General features: G+C 35.4%; 1 pseudogene; it reads left to right on the top strand.

Moving 5' to 3' along the window:
• Window positions 1-4,544: 4,544 nt before the first annotated feature.
• Window positions 4,545-9,528, top strand: LOC133678365 (LEAF RUST 10 DISEASE-RESISTANCE LOCUS RECEPTOR-LIKE PROTEIN KINASE-like 1.2; annotated as a pseudogene).
• Window positions 9,529-10,967: the final 1,439 nt, after the last annotated feature.

The following is a 10,967-nucleotide window of genomic DNA, read 5'->3' as shown; positions in this document are numbered from 1 at the left end:
GTGCGTGGGGCTTTGGGCTTTTGTAAAGCACGCGGCACGCATGATTTAATGAAGAAAGAAGAAGAAGTAAAACTGCCTACCTTCCCCTGCTACATATCCAGGGGAAGGATAAAGAGGAATAGTGTCGCTCAAAACGACATTGTTCTGCTTTTTTTTTTTAACATAAAACGACGTTGTTTTATACAAAACGCGCCGTTTCATTTAAATATGGCGCCAACATATTCATTTCCAAATTAATCCTTAATTAATCCTTTCTTCTTTTAAGTCCTCAAAATGTAATTTTGATTTTGATAATTAATTCAATTGCATCCCTGCCAATTTCAATCGCCACCCCTATAGTTGGCCACCTTTTTCATTTTAGTTCTTGGTTTTGAATTTGTGCATTTTGACTCTCAATTGATTAATAAACTTAACATTTCTTCAATTTGGTCCCTGATTCGATCTATTAAAACCCCTCTATTTACGCGCCTTTTTCAATTTGGTCTTTGGTTTTGGATTTCCTCAATTAAGTCCCTAATTGACCATCAAACTTCAATATTTATGCAATTAAGCCCCTGATTAAACCAAATCAACTCTTAAAAATTATAATTTTAACCCAGAACTTTAATTTCTTTCTATTAAAGCTCAAATTGACTTAAAAATCATTTTTTCTTGCAATCAAACCCTCTATAAATTTAATTAAACCTTCAATAAAATCAAATTGAGTCCATAAACATCCAATTTTACACTTTTCTCCTCAAATTGAATTTTCTTTTCCAATAGGGCTCTCATCATTCAAGAATATACTGTTAAAATTTTAATCTTTGTATTTTTATCCTCCTTAATCAATTTTTCTGATCATTTTCTGACCACTCCAGCCTCCTATTATTTTTCTAATTTCTTCCAACTATATATTTATATTTATTTATTTATTTATTTTTATTATTATATATATTTTTTTAATTTTTATATGGGAACTCAAACATGAATTACAACACCATAGATTGCTTAAGGTTTAAGGAAAAGCAGTCTCATGTCATCGTGTTGAAGACGGACCAAGTTAATTGGTTTGGAATATGCAAGGAGAATGTAAGGGTGATGGTGTTAAAGGCTCAAGTCAGAGGTTATGACTGGGTCATTGGGTTTGCTGGGGTGGTAGGCCAAGGGTTTGTGCTCGATTGGGCCGGGGACGCCTATGGGGTGCGGTGACTGTGAGGATTCTCATGGGCACTGTGGGTATAACAATACTAGGAAGGATTTTTTGTGCTTTTGCAAGGATGTAATATAAGCAACCATTGTCGAGGTATGCTATTTTTTTTTTTAATGTTAACTATAAGCATCAAGTCAATTTATTTACCTTAGTGAGGAGAGATTAGATGTTTGATCATTGCTTGATTACTGAGATGGTAGTTCTTTGCAAGCTTCATGCCTCGTACCTTGGTAAGAGAATCCTTAAATCTTATTATCAAATTCTTCAAAATGTGATGTAGGATAAAGGAGAAAAGAATCACTAAAATAAAAATAATTAAAATAGAATAATAATAAAAAAATCACCAGCAAAAAAAGAAGTCACGAGATAAAAATTCAAATTTTAAAAGCAAAACAAAAAAGGCACACTGAATCATGAAAAAAAAACAAACTTTTAATTTTAATCAATTATTCAATAAAAAATAAATAAAATCCTTATTGAACAACTAAATAATAAAATCTAGAATAATCTTACAATATTAGAATTCCTAAATAAAGAAAACATATTCTCATCATTCTACTTCAATATTTTTCGTCCAATTGTCTATAAAATATTTGATTAAATGGCAAGGGCACCTTATCCTTGACTTCAAAGACAGTGGGCATATATTCATTTATTGTAGACATTGAATGGAAGAAAGATTGGACTTTGGTGTTTGTGGTTTGAACCACTGTTAAATTCTTTCAGGGAGTGCTTTTTACGATCGGATGTCAGATTTTATAGAATAATGAGCCTAAAAAATCACCGAGACTTGGTCAAAATACTGTAGTTTTCACGAGTAGAAAACAAAGAACTCTGCTACGTCTAATCTGAAGGTGGGAATTCGTTAGCAAATTAATGTGAAGAGCTTTTGATACCTCAATTGACCAGAAAGCGATCGTCGAATGAGAGCCCTGCTTGCTTGTCGAAGCCAAAGTACAAGTATTTATAGAAACCGTGCAAATCCTGAGAATTGCCCGACGACCATAAGAGAACCCTCAAGCACTACTGTTTGTTTGTAGAGGGCCACTATATCTATGATTTCTTTTTCTTTTTCTTTTTCTTTCTTTTTTTTGTCTTTGGACTGGTCATCTATGCCTATAGTTCTATGAACCTGCTGTCCCTAATAGAATGAAACTTTTGACCTGGTTTCGGGTCATATTTTATATATACATATAAACTTGACAATGAGAGAGGCATGATAAAATTGCACTTGGACTTCACCCCACCATGCATGCAGCCTCTTAAGATCCGCAGCCGCGAACCGTGTTATCATGACAGGGGCAAAGTCGAGGAACAATATTATTATTGCAATTTTAGAGTATATAACTTCGGTTTTTCTTCCCTTTTCCAACATTGAAGCGCTTAATTGAATATCATATAGTTTGTGAGCTACCCTCTACGCTGCATCTTCTAGTTGTCAAATTATGAGAAGGAGCTCATCCTCTCCAACAAATGATACAAATCTGGCCATCTTGTTTATGGATTTGTTTTTTTAAAAAAACTAGTATTTTTGGCAGGATAACACTATTTATAAAAGATTTGGTAAATTAATATATTTTTACATAAAGCACAATGCCATTTACTAAATGTTGCTATTTATAGCGACAATTTAACATTTAATTAATTTCATTAATAATCCTCTGACTTAGTTGGTCGATCAATTGATCCAAGTATATGAATCGATCAACTGTTTCACACAAAAACCATAATATATATATATATATATATATATATATATATATGTGTGTGTGTGTGTGTGTGTGTGTTTTATGAGTCAAAATATACTTTTTTGTCCAACTTTGAAACTAAAAAATAGACTCTAATTAAAATTTTAAAAAGTTATTATTCACATAACAATTATCCTATGTTTTTCAATGCCAATGATGTAGTTGTGCTTGTAATAACGAGTGATTATGAGCAGTTAGATTCCATAGGATGCCTATTTTTAGTAGAAAGCATATAAGACTTTCTAAACCGTCTTAGATACCAAAATGAAAATTCCTATTTTTATTTTAATAGGCGTCAAAACCGTCGTGATCGAATTAGTATACCTAGCCAGTCCAAATGATGGGTTTATATGAAAAGGCTCTCAGCTTGAAAAAGAAGAAAGAAGCGAGAGTACAAACAATTGAACATGGCTGATAGCAATTTCTCACATCTGCACGGCAAAAGTGAAATCCAAGCCCCCTTCTTCTAAGTAAGTTTTCCCTAAATAGGTTAAGAAAACCCCTGATCAGATGTTGGTGGATTGTGTAATCAAGCTCCCATTTCCTCAAAATCTCCTTCTACTCAGAAAGATCCCTCTTCGCCCACCTCCCCCTGATTGGAAGACCGACCCGATCGCAAATCAATCAACTCACCCTTGCAAACACAGAAGACATAGGGAGGACCGCCCATCCCATCTACTATATCTACTCCACTACCAGAGTCCACCTCCGTTACAAACCAGCCCTCTTCCATTACCGTATGTTAGCTTCCTACTCGATTAGAATCGGGTGGAACTACTGATGCTATTTTCCAGCAACTGCCCCAACCTTATGATTCCGAACCAGGATGAAACTCTTTACTTAGTCGTTATATTCGTGGGTCTGCCACGAATAGATGAGGATCTGCCCTAGACAAGTTACGTGGATGACCTAGCATATGCATTTATGGACTAGCGAAACAAGTCTAGGCTTAAGAGGAGATCAGGTCACGATAAACCAGAATAATGACTCTAATGGACCACAACTATTGATTCTTCCGGTAGATTACCCTCAAATTTTTACAGAAGTTTTTGGAGGCACTTTTCTTTTTATATAAAAAATCTAACCTCGAAGCTCTGGTTTTGACAATTTTGTGATTTTTCTTACTTACAAGTTGATCGGTGTAATTGATTATTATGATCTAGTCAATTGATTAATCTTGAATTTAATTGATATCGTGGTTATGAACTGTGATATTAAATAAAATTTTATTAAAATTTCTAACTATAATTTTTAATTAATATCATAGTTCTGATTGTGACATTTAATTAAATATTACAGTTCATAAATATGCAATATCTAAAAATATACTATTTTGCAAAAAAAAAAAACATTTACTGCTATGTCAATTAATATTTTATTTTTATTTTGATTGCTAATTGTAAAATTTATCCCTTGTTCACTACGTAACACCCAACGCCCGCCAGTGCCACCAAACACAGTCCACAATATTTTCTACTGCCACCCTGGAAGTCAAATGTCAACTCTCTCTTTTCTTTTTTCTTCATTCTCCATAATAATCTTTAACGAATATTTGGGCATCCGTACTTTTATTTTCTTTGTGAAAGCAAATAAGAGGCCCCTTGTTTACATTATTATAAGGTACACCTTAACATTTGCCCAAGCTTCCTCTCTTTCATTTCCTTGAAAATGATAGAATAATCTGTGTGTTGAGCCACCAGTTAAATCCCCTTCTCCTAGTTGAAGACTCTTCTCTTCACGTTCTGAAACAGAAAAATGGTTGCCCATCTTTTGTTATCACTCTATCAACACCACCCCATCATCACCATCTTCCTTGTCCTAATCCTTGCATCAGCATCTTATGGCAAGGATGATAATAAAGATTACAGAGACTGCAAAAAGCAGTTTAATTGTGGAGTCTTATCAAACCTTTCTTATCCTTTCTGGGGAGGTGATCGACCTGAAGTTTGTGGACATAAAGGGTTCCAGCTCAAGTGTGAAGAAGATCAGCTCCCTGTAATACCTAGTGACACACTACAATTCCACCTATCTCGTTTAAATCAATCTTCCAGGTTGATGACTCTGCAGCTAGTGAATCCCCAAGATTACATTTGTCCTACTCAAAATTTAGCCAATTTAAGAAATGAGAGTGACATCCATGTCTTCGGCTATGACCTCCACCTTCAAAACCTGAACTTACTTTACAACTGCACAGTCCCGAACTCGACGCTGGAGCAAAATAGAATTTCGAGTTTGGCTTGTAGAAAATATAGTGGCAGATCATTCTATGGAAGTGATGATATCTTGGAGAGCAGTAGTGGGCTAAACCAAAGGCAATGTAGCGTAAGGATCAAAATCCCCATTCCAGTTGAGTCGTTTCGTCGACTAACGGGTAACATATCAGAATTGGAGCAAGTTTTAGGAGAAGAGTTTAACGTGTCGTACAAGTATGATGAAGGTCCTTCAATTTGCGATGGATGCATGGCTTCGAAAGGAATATGTGGAACCAACTTGACTGATCCCAATAGAGAGTTCTTGTGCCTTTGCCGTGACCACCATTATCCTTTTGTGTGCAAAGGTCAGCTAAGTATACCTTTTCCTTTGTTTTCTCTCTTCCCTGTTATATGTTTTATTATTCATTCCAGTGTGTTTCGTGTTATTTGTGTGGGCAATTAAGTTAGTTGGGTAATTAGGGTTTGATAATTAGGAAGAGGGCTTTGTTCTTGTTCGGAACTCAAAATTAACTTTCTAATGGCATTACTGACCGATTAGAAGCCCGTTAACCCATCTATCATAGGAAAATTGTTAAGCAATAGTTTAGTCCCTCGATCGCTTACAATTCGCAAGCTAGTCCCTCTAAGTTTTTTTAATTAAATCTCTAGATTACCCTTTTTATTTCTTTTTAAGAAACATTTTGGCTGACCCCACAAGAAGGTGAGCTTGAGTGTCTTATTAATGGAAAATGACTTCCCCAAGTCTAGTTCGAACCCGTCAACGGTCCGCGAAAGCAGCGCAGATATCTTATTTCCTTGCAATCCATCCTCTTTTGGATTAGAGTTAGAGAAACTGGGAATAAGCTTCGAAGCTTCGTTGCCATTGCCGTGCATATTCGGGGTTCGTTTTCTTCAAAAGCTATGTCAATTTTCATGGCCATCTAGGCTTTTTTTCCTTTTTTTATTCAATGGTAGACAAAATTGTTTGTTTTTACTTTATTCGAAGTAAATGAAATATCCTAGAGGTAGCCTGGAGGGGTCAACAAATATTTGCCAATTTCATTTTATTAATTTTTTATGCATAAGCTATACGAGAGTGTTTTGTTTTTCTTACCCAACCCCTGCTTGAATTTCCCTCTTGTTTTTTTTTTTCAAGTAATTTTTCTTTTAAATATCGATAAAAACAGGTTTAACCTTAATTTCCAACATGCACTTAATTTATTTGGAAGTGTCCTTTCCATTTCTATTTTATATTTTTATATTTTTTTTTCTAATCTTGGTTTTTAATTCTTTCGAAGTTTCCTTATTTATTTGATCTATTCATTGATTCACAAGAGTTGATTTTATATTAGATATCATCATTTGTTATGCATTTTCGTGGGTCCTTAACTTGACTATCCAGTTTTAGTTTTACATGGCTTGAATCTTTATAGTTTTTCTTATGATAAGCCTGATGTCAAGAGCCAGCCCTGTGAACTGTTAGACTTGGCTAAGTCCGGTCCCCTATTCACCATTGCAAGGGAGTTGTCCTTTTCTCCACACTTTCGGTTCAACCAGCGAGTTCTCACACAACCGCATCCTTCCATTTCTATTTCCCAATATGCCTCAGCTAATTAATCTGCCCATAACCCTATTCCCCATTTCTAATGTTTACTGGGTTTAAGCTCGAAAACTTCAATTTTGCCCATCATGGCTCGGCTCGATTATTAGAGATCTTGTAACTAGTCTGTTTCTTCGAACTTGTCTGTGCCAAAGGAATATGTTGCTTTCGAGATTAACATGTTCAAAGGTTTAACATCTTGGATGTCAAGATAGCTTGGCATATGCTACATGTGATCTTTAATGCTAGATTTTCGTCTGGCTTACTTCTTGTACAAATTCTATCATGTACTTGCATTCTTTCAAATATTTTCTGATATTTCTCTGAAACTTGCGAGAAAATATTGACAAACTCTATCAAATCCACATCCCAAGAGATTGTCCCTTTCTTTTCACTGAAGTCATGCCAATATTTCGATAATGCTCCTCTCCACACTGGTGAAGATATTGGTAGTTGCTTTGAACAAATTAATTATAGTGAGGTTTTGAAGAGGAGTCTCCTCATGTGTTGGAATTAATTTTGAAATTTTTATTTAAAGGATTTTTTAATTTTTCTAAGTGTCTCCTAGGTATATTATCTAGGCATATAATTATTAAAAATGTATTTATTTTTTAAGTCTGCTTCAAATATTTCTAACAAATTGGACTGGAAAATATAGTGAGGTTTTGAAGATTTTTTGGGCTGACTAGCCATTTCTGATTCAGTTTAGCTTGAAGATTAGAGAATTTGGATTGGTTTCTTGATTAGACCATGATTTTACAAAGGCAATCAGCCACTAAAAATGATGTCAATATCTCACATTTAGTGACATGAAGGCAGTTCTACTCTTTGAAAATCTCAATGCTTGAATAGAGTTGTGCTTGCATCAGAGTATTTGTCAGTCTAGAACCATATTTCTTTCTATATATTTTTCTTATACATTTTGTTGGCTTGTTTATATGGAATGCTAGATGCTTCTATTTATTTGATTGATCTTATTTTATGAATACAAGTACATGCAAACAAAGCATTTGCTATGGAAATTTTGCAGTGTAATTTAGAAAAGTTCAGTTTTTTGTATATAAAGCTGTTCTTATCTTCCAGAAGTCTAAAATTTCAGTTTTTAGTTTGAACATTTTCATTAGAAATCTAACTCCTCACTGCTTTGTACTATTTTATCCAGGAAATAATGAAGCCATGAATGTGGGTCGGAAGGTTCGTATGGGTAAGATGTTGTCATGATCTCTTTTTACCATTTACATATGTTTCTCTGCATTGTTAATCTCTTCAATTACGTATCTAAATGCTGTGAAAGTTTTCGCACCTAACTGTTACTGAAAAGGCTAACCAATCCCAGCATTCTCCTTTCAGCTCTTGGGGCATCTTTTGGTACGGTAATCATAATGTCCATAGTCTTCTTCTTCTGGTACCGCCACAAGAGAAGGCAATATGTATCCTTTGTCTCTCGAAGCATTAAATCAGTTCCATCTTCCAAGGCATATATGGAGAAGCGAGGTAGCTACAATGGCGTCCATCTCTTCTCTTATGATGAACTTGAAGAGGCTACTAACAATTTTGATGAGACTAGAGAGCTTGGAGATGGAGGCTTTGGGACAGTATATTACGGTAAAGAACTAACAATCATTATTACAGTGTTGGCTTTTGAAGGACACAATTTATTTAAATTGTTGCTGCTGCCTATGTTTCTTCATTAGGCAAACTTCCAGATGGCCGCGAGGTTGCAGTCAAGCGCTTGTATGAGAACAATTACAAGAGACTTGAGCAGTTTTTGAATGAAGTTGACATCCTAACTCGCCTGCGCCATAAAAATCTTGTTCTGCTATATGGATGCACCTCTCGGCATAGCCGTGAACTCCTACTAGTATACGAGTACATTCCCAATGGTACACTTGCTGATCATCTTCATGGTCAAAGAGCAAAGCCTGGTGCATTGACTTGTCCTACTCGGATGAACATTGCTGTAGAGACTGCAAGTGCATTGGCATATCTTCATGCTTCTGATATTGTGCACCGTGATGTGAAAACCACCAATATTCTCCTTGGTAACGATTTCTGCGTAAAAGTTGCAGATTTTGGGCTGTCTCGACTATTTCCATTAGACGTCACCCATGTTTCAACTGCTCCACAAGGGACTCCTGGTTATGTTGATCCAGACTATCATCAATGCTACCAGCTGACTGATAAGAGTGATGTCTATAGCTTCGGGGTGGTCTTGATTGAGCTTATATCATCAATGCCTGCCGTTGATATCTCTAGACACCGGCACGAGATTAATTTGTCTAACATGGCAATCAATAAAATCCAAAGCAATGCATTAAATGAACTTGTTGACCCAAGTCTTGGGTTTGAATCAGATTATGCAGCAAGAAAAATGATTTCTGCGGTGGCTGAGTTGGCTTTTCAATGTCTACAATCTGCAAGGGAGTTGAGACCCTCTATGGAAAAAGTCGTAGAGATTCTGAAAGATATACAAAGTAGAGACTACACTGCGGAAAGGGCAGAGGAGATAGATATTCCGTCAGATGATGTTGTGCTGTTGAAGAGTGGCCCGATACCACTTGACTGCACGCTGTCACTGTGACCTGGATTAGCACTACTACGACCCCTTGTGCGCTAGTGCTTACATGACTTTTTCCTTGTTTCACTATATTTTCAAGTACATAGCGAAGAAGCAGCATCCTGCGTGCAATGAAGTGACTGATATTGCCAGTCTCTGTTTATTTGCCATGGCTTGGCAGTGTATTTTGACCAGATGTACATACATTGTTGGAGCAGTAGTGGAAGTTGAAATTTTGCTGATGACTTCTCTAATCTTTTACTTTGCTGCTGATTAATAGTTTCAATATTTGATTGTTTCGCTCATTCTATTGATAGAAGCTTGAAAAAGCAATTCCTGAAAACAAAATCTACTTTTGCAATGCATAATTGTCATTCAGTTAGTATTGCATCTATAGTATGTTCATTGGTTATTAGATTTTTTTAAGGATAGAAGACAGGAAAAGGTTGATTTTTAAGGATAGACTGCTCAATTTTCTTTCCCATCCACATTTCAACATAATTTTCCCTGCAGTACAACTGATTCATGTTGGATGCAATCTATTAGAATTGCTTGCTTCGACAGGGCAGCCGTGAGCTTGTTGCTTATTAGCAGAACCTCATCAACTATCTTGATCTCAGCGACTGGATTCGTAAAATTCAGCAGTTCATCTCTAGGCTACGGCATTATTTCCATTAAAAAAAAACGGTTCACGAGATATATCATCCACTTCTCCCTACTTGAACAAGGCTCAGCTGTAATTTGATTTGTTGGTTGTTAGTGAATATGTCCGGTAACTAATTGGTAGTTATATGTAGCACTAATTTTATTTATGTAAAATATATTTATTATTAATAAAGGTTTTTTTTATTTTTAATATTCGATTTTATTTTGTTAATGAATCTAGTGTTTGATTAATAAATCTAGAGTAAAGATAAAATTCATGTGACAAAAATATTTTGCATAGAAAATTATAAAGTTGTTATAACTATGAGATTTATATTGCATCAAAATATTATTCATAAATATTTTTGATCAATACTCTATTGAGACCAGGGGTGATCATTTTCGGTTCGGTTTTTATTAAAAAAAAATAACCAAAATAAAATTTTGAAAAACTGAAAAATTTGAACCGGAATCGGTTCAAACCGACCGGTTTCGGTTTTGTCCGGTTCGATTTTTTTAACATAAAAACCAGAAAAACCTATATTCAAACCGACTGGTTTTTTTTTAACAATATTCTCTATCGCTTCTCCAGCTTCCCTCTTGTTTTTCCCTACAAACCCCACAATTTCAAAAGCCCAATTACTTAGCAAACAACAGATCTATCATCATAAGCTTCATGAAAATTATCATGGGACTGCAAACTACAGAGTTCTGGTAAGACAACAAAGAGTTGCAAGGAGAATGGTTTTTCATCGCTCAGTGCATTCCAATTATACAACTTGCAAGTTAGAACAAATGAATATAATTATTGCTTAGGAGGACAGTAATATCCATAGAAAGCAAAGAAGGCCTGTATCATAGTGAAGACGAGTAGAACAACTACAGCTAAAGCTGATATGAAGGACCATGGGGTGTCATAGCAGGAATTACAGCAGGAGCTGCGTCAAACTTAAAAAAAAAAGAAAAAAAAGGACACAAAACCGCGATGAGAGGAAACAAACATTGAAGCCTTGCAGATGAAGATTTGAAGCATCCA

This window comes from Populus nigra, chromosome 18, assembly GCF_951802175.1.
Source record: "Populus nigra chromosome 18, ddPopNigr1.1, whole genome shotgun sequence".
NCBI classification, from domain to species: domain Eukaryota; kingdom Viridiplantae; phylum Streptophyta; class Magnoliopsida; order Malpighiales; family Salicaceae; genus Populus; species Populus nigra.
Note: the sequence above shows the minus strand (reverse complement) of the source record. Positions and strands in the feature narration are given on the sequence as shown.